Source organism: Camelus dromedarius, chromosome 24, assembly GCF_036321535.1.
Source record: "Camelus dromedarius isolate mCamDro1 chromosome 24, mCamDro1.pat, whole genome shotgun sequence".
Lineage (NCBI taxonomy): Eukaryota > Metazoa > Chordata > Mammalia > Artiodactyla > Camelidae > Camelus > Camelus dromedarius.
The window spans coordinates 32,463,702-32,477,181 of record NC_087459.1 but is presented as its reverse complement, the minus strand read 5'-3'; positions in this window follow the sequence as shown (position 1 = coordinate 32,477,181).

Below are 13,480 nucleotides of genomic sequence, written 5' to 3'. Positions count from 1 at the left end.
GAGGGGAGACAATCATTTACAAGGCAAAGAGAGAGGCTGCAGAAGAAAGCAACCCTGCCAATACCTTAGTTTCAGACTTCCAGCCTCCAGCACTGTGAGAAAATAAACCTCTATTGTTAAGCCACCCGGTCTGTGGTGCTGTTATGGCAGCCCTGACGATCTACCGTGATGTGCGTCAGGAAGAAGGAAAACAGAGTCTCAGAAGGAAGGTCTGCTGTACAAAAGGGAATGGTGGACATTTTGTGAACATATAGGTAATTCTCATCACTGACTGTATTAAACAATGACAATAATTTTAACTTGCAGAGCTAAGAAAAAATAGAACTACAATACTGGACACTAGAGGCGTATATGTAGGGAGGGGGCAATCATAATTAAAGTGTTCCAAGGTCTTTGAATTGTTTGAGAGGAGAATAAATATTTTGATTAATGTTAAACTTTGTCAAGTTAAATATTCATGTTAAAAATTTTAGGGTAAACACAACAAGAAGAGAAATGTAGTGTATAAATTCCACGCTAGAAGAGGGGGAAATGGAATGGGGAAACAAAAATCAATCAATACAAAGGAATGTGGAAAATGAAGAGAAAAGAAACATGAGAATAAAAATAGGGCAATAGAAAAAAAAGATAGGGCAAAATAAGAAAGTGGAAATAAATCCAAATATATGACTCATCAAAATAAGTGGACATAGACTGAAATAGTTAAAAGACAACACTGTCAGACTGGATAACATAAAAACAAGGTAAAGCACGCCTAACAACCCAGAAAAGGTCAAAGTAAAAGAATGGAGAAAGATTAACTAGGCAAATACCAACCAAAAGAAGCCTGGCTTATCTATATACATAGGAGACAAAATAGATTTTAAGTCTGAAAGCACTACTAGTAGTAAAGAGAGTCACTTGTATAATAAAAGCTTTAACTCACTAGTAAGACATAATGATTCTAAACTTGTATGCACCTAATAACATAGCCTCAAATATGTAAGGGAAAAAAATCTCAAGGACAAACTGAGGAACCCACCATCATTGCTGGTGTGGGGGTCTGGGTTAAGTCTATCTCGTCTACTGTTTAGTAGTTGAAGCTGTTGGAAAATGCAGCCGTCATAGTCTGTCACATTAGTGGCCCGCAATGAACCACTTCCCTAGTTCTTCTTCCACTTGAATCCGGATTGGACCTGGGGCTTGCTTTGACAAATAGAAATGTGGCAGAGGTGACATTTCACTAGTTCAGGTTCCAGTTCTTGGAGTCCTGGCTGCCATTGAAGAAGTCTAACCACCCTGCTGGAGAGACCGTGGGAAAAGGTAAAGGCCATGAGACTACTTGGAAACAGAAAGAGCCCCAGCCACCCCAGCCTCCCAGCTAAGCCAAGCCCTCAGTCCATCTGCAGTTGAATACAGCCACTGAAAGGGTGAGCAGAGCTGCCCTGCTGAGCCCCGCCCAGGCTGCAGAAGCACAACCACATAAAATGTGTTAACCCTCTAAGTTTTGGAGTGGTTGCCATGTACCATCAGATCACGGAAGCAACAATTAACAAGTTTGACATATGTACACCCAATTATTAGAGAATATTCTGCTCAAATACAAGGAACATTTTCAAAACCTGACCACATAGTAGGCCATAAAGCAAGTCTCAACACATGAAGGATGTGTGTCATACAGACAGCATTCTCTGATCATGTTGCAATGCAGTTTGATATCGTTAACATAAATACACCTTCTGAAAACTCCAAAGTTGTAGAAATCAAAAATATACCTTCTAAATAAACTCAGCCCAGCATGTTCAACTTGTTTGTTACTGCATCATATTAAAAAAAGATTCTGGGGTTGTCTGTTACTTCCTCAAAAAGAAATATACCCTTACTGATAGGACTGCCACGCGGCAATGTAGTCTAACAGTTAAGAGCGTAGGCTGTTGGGCCCAGGTGTCTGCATTTGAATCTTGCCTCTATCCTGTTCTAGCTGTGTGACCTTGAGGAAATTACTTAATCTCACAATGCCTCACTTTTCCTCATCTGTAAAGTGGGAATTATAATGATACTACAATAGTACAAGGTTGAAATCACTGATGCTCAAGTAATACCTGTAAAGTCCTAAGAAGAATGCCTGGCACAACGTAAGGTCTCACTAAAGGTTAATTATTATTACTATTATTATCTTCATATTATTCACAATAAAATGGACACTAAGCAATGTAAATTCTTTTGTCCAAAATCATACAGTGAGGAAATGGCGAAACCAGAATCTGACTGCTAGTCTTTCCTGACCTGCCCCTACCTGTGCTCCGTTAGCAGCATCACGCATCTCCCACAGCACAGTCCCTTCACGTGCCTAAGAGGAGGTCACTGTTGCTTCCTCCTCCTGCCTCCCCAACCCATCCACTCTGAAGCTTGGCAACCCTGGCTCACATTCCAGAAAAGATCGCTCTGGCCTCAGGTCCTTGGTATTCTTTTCCCCCAGAAAACTGCCCCACCCTCAAGTCTCCCCCAGACTTTCACCCTTTAGAGCTGAACTCAAACAACATTTTCTCAGAAGGCCTTTCCTGACCCCAAACTTCCCCACTACACCCACCAAGCTGGGCCCACTTCCCATTGTCTTTTCTCCTAGTGTCCCAGACTTTTCATTCCTAGCAGTTATCACACTTAAGATTATTTGTACAATTGTATGTTGAATGTTTGTCTCCCCACCTATGTCCATGAGGCAGGGTCTGTGTGTATCTGTGCAGGGCTGGAGGCCCTGTGCTTTGCATGTGGTAGAAACTCAAATCACTGCTTGTTGGGTAAATGAGTGGAAGGAAGGAAGGACGGAAGAAAAGACGGAAGGATAGATGGAAGGAAGGAAGGAAGGAAGGAAGGAAAGATGGAAAGATAGATGGATAGGGGAGTGGATGGATGCATGGATGGGTGTGTGGATGGGTGGATGGATGAACGAGTGGGTGGATGGGTGGACGGATGAACGAGTGGGTGGATGGGTGGACGGATGGATGCGTGGATGGCAGGCAGGCACAGTGTCCAGGGGTCTTGAGAGCATCACAGAAGGCCCTCTCTTAAGGGTAGGCCTTGTCACTTGTCTGGGAAGCAGGCGGGGGGACTCTCCGGGATGCTGCCAGCCATGGTTTGGAATAGAGAGTTAATTGTCTTGCTGGACAATTGTCTCACCCCAAGCCAGCATGTTTCGAAGGGAGAGTTGGTCGGGGGACCCAGGCCTCATATGCTGAGGCACTTCCCTATTTGGACCTGGGATCGACTTGCTTGTCCTCCAAGCCCCCGAAGAAGCACATTTATGGGAACAGTCAGCGATTTTAGGAACCAGGCCAGCAGGCTAGACAGCGGGGTGACTCTATCCCAGCGCTGATCCAGTTCAGACATCACAGGGTGGTGCCTATTTCCCCCTTGGTAGCAGCCCGTGGAGCTTTTTATAACATCACTGTGAGGGCAGGCTAGGGTGCAGGGATGCCCCTGGGGGCTGCTAGAAACAGCAAGCCGGTTGATGAGGGATGCATGAATACAAGGTGAGGCAGAGGGACCCAATTTCTTTAGACTCGGTTTAGCTTCACAAAAATTCCTCTAAACCCAAGGTTCTTCTCTGACTTTCACTTCAAGTCCATCAGAGTTGTATGGGAAACCTTTTTCACATCGCCTCCCTCCAGGATCCAGGCTGACCCAGCAGACTTCATTTGGAACATGGCTGCTCACTGAGCAGAGGGGAAGAAGGAGATGTGAAGGGCTTTGCACCAACAGTTAAAGGCACAACCTGCAAGTGACAAGCCAGTTCTGCACACGGCTTTCTGGTGGCAACTGGTGATGGTTAGTTTTATGTGTCAATTTGGCCGGACCATCGTACGCAGTGAGTTAATCAAGCACCAATCCAGATGTCGCTGTGAAGGTGCTCTGCTGGTGTGGCGACATTCACAGTCAGTCGACTTCAAGGACATCACCCTCGATGCTGTGGGTGAAAGGCCATCCATTGAAAGGCCTTCAGAGCAAAAACCGAGGTTTCCCAGAGAAGAAATTCTGCCTCAAAACCTTAGCATCTGATCCTGCCCTTTTCCAGCCTGCTGGAATGTCGGACTTGCTAGCCCCGCCATTGTGTGAGCCAATATGATGTCTAGTTATTATATAATCATTGTATATACAATATACATTGTAGACAACATTATATGTATATAACCTCCTATTGGCTCTACTTCTCTGGAGAACCTCCAAACAAATACAGAACGAGTCGTGTTCACTCCAATAAGGGGCCGGACCCCGTGAAGCCGGCCAGAATCCGTGGCTGGTGTTAGTGCTGCCGTGGGGTTATCGCATCGGTCAGAGATAATGGATGGGAATCACCCAGGAGTGCAGCCCGGGCACCCCGGGCCTCTGCTGCTCAGCGGCTGTGCTGATTCTCAGATGAGACTCATCTCTCTGTGCCTCACTTCCTATCCTGTACAACAGAGATGAGATAGTTGAACCTGAATGTTCAGCACACAACCCAGTAACGCCAGGAACTCGGCGCAGAGCCCGGCTCACAGGAAGGGGCAAATCCTCGCGCTGACTCTGCTCCTCTGACAGTTGCGGGACTGTCCTCAATCCACTGCAGCTGCCTGGAAATCCTGCCTCACCGCCTGCAGGTTCCTGCGCCCTAGGGGACCTGTAGCACTGCCCAGCCACCTCTCTCCCCTGGAAAGGGCACGAGCCGCGTCCAGTGGGGGCTGACCCTCTCCTGACTCTCTTCTTCTGGGGCATCCAGGCCAGGACCCTCACGGGAGCACGTCTGGGGCAGGGGACTTCCTGGCGGAGGGCGGGACGCACCCTCCGCGAGGCTGGGGCAGCCTGCTCCGGCCCCGCCTGGGATACAGGCTTAGGCTGATGAGCGCTCTGGCCTCCGCTGGGAGCGCACAGGAAGTGGCTCACTTTTTCCCCTCTGGTGGTTCACCCTCAGCCCTGCTCTTTCCCTTCTCTGCTTTCTGTCCCTTTGCTCAGGCTCCGGCAGGTGCTGTCATTTCCCAGGGACTTTTGGGCAATAAAAAGGCCAGTTTGGTTGAATTGAAAACATCCATCTCAAATCCAAGTTCACACTCATCCTGCCCCTCCTGCAGAGCCCTGCGCTCTTAGAGCTGAAAGCAGGAGCAGGTAGGGGTGGGGTGGGACCCAAGTCTCTTACTTAGCTCCCTCCCACATCCCCCCACCCCGTAGCCCTGGCCTTTTGGCTGCTGACGCATCCTCTGGGTCCTCTGCAGCCTCCCGTGTATGTGGCCAGGGGTTGTGGGGGAGGGCACGGCACCTCTTCAGCCCTGAGAAGACTTCTCACCCCTTTTGCTGCTGGCTGGGGGTGGGTACCTGCTACCCCTCTGCCTGCAGCTTGGAGCCCCAGACCACAGACTGGGGGCAGCAGGACAAGGCCCACTCCACAAGACAAGACACAGCAAGACACAACAGACAACTGCTTGTCTGGGCTCCGGCCCCAGTAACAGGATCAGCACCCACTGCAGCCCATGTGCACCCAGCGTGCTTCCCGTGTGCCAGGGCACGTGCTGGCCGCTTTACTCGACTTAAAGCATTAATGTTCGCCGTCAGGAGGTGCCTGCTATTCTAAGTCCCACTTTTCACTGGCAAGGAAATAGGCTCTGATGGGTGCCCAAGGAGACAAAATTGGGAAGAGGCAGTCAGGGCTGGACATGAGGTCTCCCCAGCTCCAAGTCCAGTGCTCACTGTCACTCTGCTCTCTTACCTTCTGGAAGAGTCCACACAAGGTGCATGAATAATGTGGTGGTGGTGGTGGAGGGGTGGGGAGAGGGCCGAGTCTGCCCATGGAATATCAGGGTAGGCTTCATGGAGGAGGTGACCCTTGAGTTTAGCTGAAAAGGGCAAGTGGGATTTGTCAGGAGGATGAGGTGGGAAGGGCCCTGCAGCTAGAGGGAACAGCATGTGCAAAGGCCCTGAAGTCCTGGGCAGCACCACCGATCGGGACTTGCAGGGAGCTCCATGAGGCTGGGGCTCAGCCCATGTCAACGGGAGTGTTGGGAGATTTGGGAAGCTGAGATGAGGGTCACTGAAGGCCCCGAGAAAGATTCTGGACTCTATTCTCAAACCTCGTGAATTCTCATAGCACTTAGCACAGCGTGAAATGATCTTGCTGGTGTATGCTTGTTCTCTGCCTGTCCCATGCTGGTATAAGCCCTGGGAAGCCAGGCACATGGCCATTTTGTTCATCTCTCTATCCCAAATGCTGGCACTCAGGGGGCACTCAATGTGTGTATAGGGGATGAGCAAATGAACGAACTCCACTCGCCTGGGAGGTGTGGTCCCTGCAGCTGTACCTGGTTGCCTCTGCAGGATGTCCTCAGGCAGGTGCTAAGCTCAGTGGATGGTCCTGCCTTTGCCCACAGAGGGTGGGGTCCGGGATGGGGGTGTCCCCAACATCCTGGCGAACATGACTTGACGTTCCCACTTGCAACCACCAGGTGTCGCTCACACCACACCAGGAAACCCGGCCAGGGGCTCCTGAATTGCGGGTGCAGAGGGCTGGGGAAATCTCATCTGTGAGCCACAAATGAGTTCTCCAGGCTGCCATTTGTCCTCATTAGCGCCTGGAGTCCGTCCTCCAGAACCAGACAGGTGTGACCAGCATCCTGAGCTGGGAGCCCCCTCCCCCCAGCTGTGGGCAGTTGTCAGTGAGGAAGCAGGGTGGCCTGGGGGAGGAGGCCGCAGGGGCCAGAGCTGGGCGGCCAGCGACCGACCCTCAGATCCGTTCATCCAGCGGCCCTGCCACTGCCGGCCACTCCTGCCACCCCGCCTTGGCTTTGGCGGTCCAGCAAAGGCTGCTTGTGCCAGCTGGATCATCAGCTCCCCCAGCACTCCCCCCCACCCCACCGCCCAGGCTGCCCACCTCAGGACGCTCAGCAGCCCCAGAGGACGAGGTCAGCCTTTGCAGGGTCTTAGCTCAGCGCTGGTGCTTCCAGCCCCAGGGGTCCGGCAACTCCTGCCTCAGCCACACAGCTGAGACCTGGAAGCTTCCCGGCCGCCGTGGGAAGGAAGTGGTCACGTGGGCGGTGGGGATGTGTTTCCCCCTCCAGGGACTCAGGTGAAGCAAAACCAGGGCTGTGTGTGTGTTTCTGTAACTCAGCCTAACGGCTGCCAAGCCCCTGTCCGACCGCTGGCGGTAATGTCATCTGGGGAGTTCCAGGGAATTGTGGTCATTTGCACTGAGACGGTTGGGAGGGTCCCTTCGCCCTTCCTTCGGCCTGGAGTGGCCAGCTGTGCTTAGGGGGTTACAGGGACTTATGGTACCCGGGAGGCGCCCAGTCGTTCGTTGCCCCCCTCCCCCGATGCTGGCGTCCCCTGAAGGGACACTGTCACCTCTGACCCCCCCTGCTCTAGTCCCACTCACTGTCCGGTACGAACTTCCGGGCCCTTGTCCTCCCCACCCTCTGCCAGCTCCCCCGTTAGCACGTGCACCCCCACTTACCAGCTCCCTGGGTTCTGTCCATCCCCAGCCTCTGAGGGCCTCCTGCTGCCTGGGGTGGGGGCTGGCTGCGGAGCCCTTCTCAGAGCCCTGGGCATGCCCAGCGCCCTTGCTTTCCCCAGGGCCTCTCCTCTTCCCCCGCGGGAGGGAGCGCCGCCTCATTCGGGAGCGGGGAGAACCCGGATGTCCTCGGGGCTTACTGTCTTCCCAAGGCTGTCTACGATTCTTTTGGCGAAGTGTCGTCAGTGACGGTGTGCCAGTTTCTGGTGTGCAGCACCTCAGCCATACATGTACCTGCCTATATTCCTTTCCATGTTCTTTGTCATTATCAGTTACTACAAGATATTGAATATAGTTCCCTGCAGAAACCTGTTTATCCATTTTATACATGGTAGCATCTGCCAATCTCGAACTCCCAGTGTATCCCTTCCCACCCGCTTTTCCCCCGGGAACCGTAAGTTTATTTCCTATGTCTTTGAGTCTGTTTCTGTTTTGTAAATAAGTGCATTTGTGTCTTTTTTTTCCAGATTCCACGTATCAGTGATATCACGTGGTATTTTTCTTTATCCTGCCAAGACTTTCTAGAACCATGTATATATATATTTTTAACATAATGTCAAGATTTTGCATTCTGAGTTCTCTGCCCTAAGGGGATGGCTACCCACCCAATAGGGAGGGTGGGGGGAAGTGTGTGTGTGTGTGTGTGTGTGTGTGTGTGTGTGTTTCACATGGGTTATCACTCCAAGGACTTCCACCTGGTCTCTCTGAACCCCTTGTGTTCCACGTGACAGGTGCACGGCCTTGTTCCTAAGATCTGGGCACTGTAAACGCCCAGACCCCACCGTGGGCTGGGCCAGCACGTGAGCCCGGCTGGGCTTCAATTCAGCTCTTAGACTAGAGCTGGTGACCCTAGAAGGAGGACCAGGCCACAGACATGAGCCGTGTAGGTGACCTAAATTGCCTCGTAGACTCATTAAAGAAAAGTACAGAAACAGGGGGCACGGATTTTAAAAATATATTTCACTCGACCCACTAAGTGCAAAACATCATCACTTCTGCGTGGAATCAGTTATACAATTTACTGGCGACGTCGTGTAATTCCTCCCTTTTGTGTGGAGTCTCTGAAATCGGCACGTTTCACGTGTACGACACGTCTTAACTCGGGTGCCACATGGCAACTGAGAAATATTTGCCTTGTTTTTAGATTTCACAAAACTGACAGTTGGCAAAGGAGGGTAGCCTCTGCGAGTTGACTAAACCTAAGTTTCCCAAGAATTGAATCCAATCTCAGTTTTTAAATTGAAATGAAGTAAAATGGAAATGTGGTTCCTCAGTCTCACAGGCGCACGCCCTGGCGGCCGCTGTGCTGGGCGGAGCAGCCCCGGAACGCTCTCGCCTCCTCCCGATGCGCTTTCCCCTCTGCCTCACCTGGCTGGCCCCCTCCTGGCCCATCAGCTCCTCTGAATGCCCAGGATGGCACCCGGCTGGCTCCTCCAGACGCCCCAGGCCCGGCCTCCAGTGGTCACTGGCACAGCTTTGTTTGAAAATAAATGACTTTGAGGTGCACAGAGATGCACCCTTGGGATTGGGCCTCGGTCTTAAAATCAGACTGTGCCCAAACACGTATCGGACAAAGAACTTGTATCCAGAATATGTAAAGTGCTCTCAACACGAATAAGAAAAGAAATAACCTCGTAAAAAATGGGCAGAAGATTTGAACGCTTTGCTCAACACGTTATTTGGATGGCGCATCGGGATGCGAAAAGGCGTTCAACGTCACCAGCCAGTGGTGAAAGGCAAGCGGAGGCCACGTGGGAGACACACCTGCTGGAACGGTCACCACGAAACAACCCGGATGGCGCCAGGAACGCGGAGGCTGCAGCCGCGCGGGTTGCTAGTGGGGACACACAGCGGCGCGGGGCTCAGGAAAGCAGTTTGGTGGCTTCGCATAAAGTTATTCCAGGGACCCCATTCTTAGAGATTTACCCAAGAGAGAAGGGTACTTACGCTCACATAGAAACCTGTACGGGAATGTTTGTGGCAGCGTAATTCTTAATAAGAGCCAGACCGTAGAGACCGCCCAGTGGGTGAGCGTCCATCCTGTGGGACAAAGTTCAGCACAAAGCAAACGAGCAGCGACGGGGCCAGAATCAAGGGGCGACACACCATGCAATTCCATCTATCTGACGATCTGGAAAAGGCAAAGTGACAGGGACGGAGAACAGGTCAGTGGTTGCTGGGGCTGGGGTGGGGGTGGACTCTGCACGTCAAGGAGGGTCTGTGGGCGACGTGATTGTTCTGTGTGCTGATTGTGATTATACAACCGTACCTGTTTATACGTGGGGCTGTACGCCCCCAAGAGTGAATCTCACTGTTGATAAATTACATCACAGTTAAAAATAAAAAACATAGATGCAAGCCACTAACATGTCCCTCAGGAGGTGAATGGATAAATAAACTGTGGTCCATCGAGATAATGGAATATTACTCAGCGCTAAAAAGGAAGGCGCTGTCCAGCCATGAGGAGACACGGAGGAGCCTTACGTGCACACTAACAAGTGAAAGGAGCCCGTCTGCAAGGGCTGCATGCTGTGTGAGTCCAACTCCATGACCTGCGAAAGCAAAGCTGTGGAGACGGTGACAGGGCTGTGGGCTGTCAGAAGCCGTGTGCCTGGCCCAGTCGCAGTTGACAACATCTTACAAGTCTTGGGCATTTGCCGTGTGTGAAGTGCTTCATGCACATCGACTGAACTTCTGCAGACTGTCGCAAGGCCGGTATCGTTATCGCCCTCATTTCCCAGGTGAAGAAGGGGAGGCACGGGGTGTGGGAGACCAGCCCAGGCTCACTCGTCTTAGTAGTAGTGGCGTCCCAGGTCCTGGGGCGGGGGCTCCATGCCCCTGCCCTCGGATGCCGAGGGTAGTTCTTGAGCATGTGTGAAACTCAGCCCCAGATGCTGAGGGTTCAGGGACAATTCAGAAAGGTGCAGTCTTGCCCTCACGGAGCTTGCAGTCCATCGAGGGGCACAGATTTGGGGGAACTCGTCACAGGTGTAACTGTTTGGTTACAGGTGTCAGTGTCAGAGGCTGTGAGGACAGGTAGGGGACCCCTGTGGACCACGAGGCAGGCCTGATGCCTGTGAAAGGGGGTGGGGGAGGAGGGGGGCTGGGGAGGAAGAGCCTCAGATGCAATCAGCTGTGACGACGTCTCGACCAGGCCAGCAGGGAGCTCTGAGCAGTCCCGGGTGGGACAGGAGGGGTCCCCTCCGTGCCCCAGGTGCTGCTGCAGGCGGTCACCTCGCTGCACTGTCTTGGCAGGTGTCTCTGGGAGGCAGAGCAGAGTGGTGCCCAGCCAGGGCCACCACAGCACCACAGCGTCCCTGTCACAGGGAGAGGGACAGGTTCCCGCATCAGGGTCCTGACCCAGGCCAGGGGTCAGGAAGGCTTCTTCAGGGAAGTGACCAGCAGCCGAGATATTAACCAGGGAAAAGAGCGGTCAGAGGTCAGGACCAGAACCTCCCCAAGGGACTGGACCAAGGACGGCAACTTGGGAGCAAACTGAGGGCGGAACCGTGGTAGGAGGTGGGGCTGTGGAGGTGGCCGGGGCCAGTCTTGTGGAGCCTGGGGGCCATGTTTAGGGTCCTGGTGCCGGCCACTGACTTGCTTCCATTCCCACGGCCGGTCCAGCTCAGACCCAACCTCCCCCGCTGGCTGGGCGCAGGCCTTGGCTCCAGCCCCACGAGGCAGCCTTGAGGATGCTGCCGAGCACCGACACCGACACCGAGCCCTCCGCTGGGTGTGGCCGGGCTGACGCCCTGGGGTGAGGCTTAACGACCTTGTCTTCGGTGCGGGGTTTGGAGAAGGTCCAGGCGGGAGCGGGGCAGGCTGGAGCCGGCACTCCTTTGAACGCCACCCGCCGTGCAGCAGTCAGCGTCCCCCCGGAGAGCTCAGGGCGCATGCGGCACCTCAGGCCCCACCCCAGACCCCAGGCAGGATTCTGGACGCGGGCCCAGGGATCAGCAGTTTTCCAGCTTTGCCGGTGGTTGTTACGCGACTCGAGCTTGAGAAACAGCACAGGTCTGGGGCCGCCTGCATCTCACAGCTGTGGGGACTGAGTCCGGAGGCTCGGTCTTGGGCCCCCACCTGGAGGGTAGCTGGGTGGGGCCGGAAAGCACATCGGGCCTCGAGGCTGTGCAGAATGTATCCATCTGGGGGACCCACGTTGTGGCTTGTCAAAAACCACCTGGCTGGTTGTCATCATGAAATAGAGCTCAGAGGCTCATTCTTCTGGAAAAGAAATCCATCCATCTGTCCACAGTCAGGGCAGGGTGTTCAGGCAATGCCAGGCCAGATGCAGTTTGGAATGCCGTGGTGATGGCATGCTTTGGTCAAGACCATCCTGCCCTGTGTACAATCTTGGAAACAAGCTAAATAGTTGCCATGAAAGTTACCCGCACTTCCAGCCCTGCTCCTGCTGTCCCGGGAAGGTGCCCTTGCGTCCCCTCCTCTTCCGTCTGCCAGGCTCCTACTCACCCTTTAACACCCAGCCCAAATGTCCCCTCCCTCTCCCTTGAGCCCGCTGACTTCCTTGCGCCACCCCCAGGCATCTGCAACAGGTGGCCTGTGGTTTGTCTCTGAGCTGACTGTCCTCCACCTCCACCACCTCCCCCTCCGCCTCCTTCTTTTGCTGTTGTCACAAATTACCACAAACCAGGGGACTTTAAACAACAGAAATGTGTTCTCTCACAGTTCTGCGGGCCACAAGTCTGAATCGAGGTGTCTGCAGGGCCGCACTCTCTCTGAGGGGGCCAGGGTAGGATCCTTCCTGCCTCCTCCAGGTCCTGGTGGCCCCGGCGATCCTCTGTGTTCCTTGGCTAGTGGGCGCATCACTCCGGTCTCTGCATCCACCTTCACATGTGGCCGCCTTCCCTGCGAGTGGATGTGTCTCCGTGTCTTTACCTGGCATTCTCCTCTGTGCGCCCCCAAGCCCCTCCGTTGGGTTGGAGCCCTCCCCACCCCAGCAGGGCCGCATATTAACTCGTTACATCTGCAAACGCCCTCTTTCCAAATAAGCTCATGTGCCCGGGTTCTAAGGGTTAGGATGCCCGCCTATCTTCCTGGGGGGACGTAAGTCAACCCACAGCACAGAGGTGCTACAGCTGGGCGCTGCTGGGGCTCAGTCCTCCTGGCCCTCCTTCAGGAGCCTGTGTGGAAGGTGCCTCAGAGCCATCCCCCCAGCGGTGAGGGGACGGGGTGGCCCCCCCCCACCGCCCAGCAGAGCCAGCTCAGCCCCGCCTGGGGGCTCGGTGGACTTCTCTCAGTTTCGCATTCATCAGCCTGTGGTGCTAGCTGGACCTTGGCCACGGGGAGGAGTACTTACAGCACAGACATTGGGGAACCTTACGAATCAGGGTCTTTACTTTTTCCTTCCATTTACCAGCTCATCACTCTGCTCCTGCCCCTCCTTGGCTGGGGGGGCAGCGGTCGCTGTGGGCAAGCTAACTCCGGCCCCTGGCCTGCCCTCGAGTTGGCTGTGCATGCTCCCGGCAGAGCACTGGAGGGGCTGGGTGCAAAGTGCCCACAGGGGGATCTCTGGGCGGGGCCGTGGGGCCAGGTTGGGGGACACCTGGCCTCCCAGGGGAACAGCCAGCCCGGGCCTCCCTCCCCGAGGCCTGATTTGCCCACAGGTGTGAGCACCCCGCTGCTGCTCACAGAGCCCAAGCCATGCTGGCAGGTGTGGCCAAAGGGCAGAGGGCATTATTAGAAAAGAGAGACCATGTGATTGACAGCAGCGGCGGCCAGGGCAGCGGGGCTTGTGGGCAGCAGGAAGATGGAAGTGTGCTGGCAGGATGCTAACAGCATGAGGGATCGGCATTTCATTGAGACAGTGCGCTGGAGTCCACGCTGGCTGGGATGGAATAGCCTGCCCCTGCACGCAGAAAGGCAGAAATAAATCAGGCTTTACTGCACACACGGTGGCAGGGAGTTAATTAGGGATGGGAAAAATACATTTCAACTCACAAAGAAGCCCAGCAA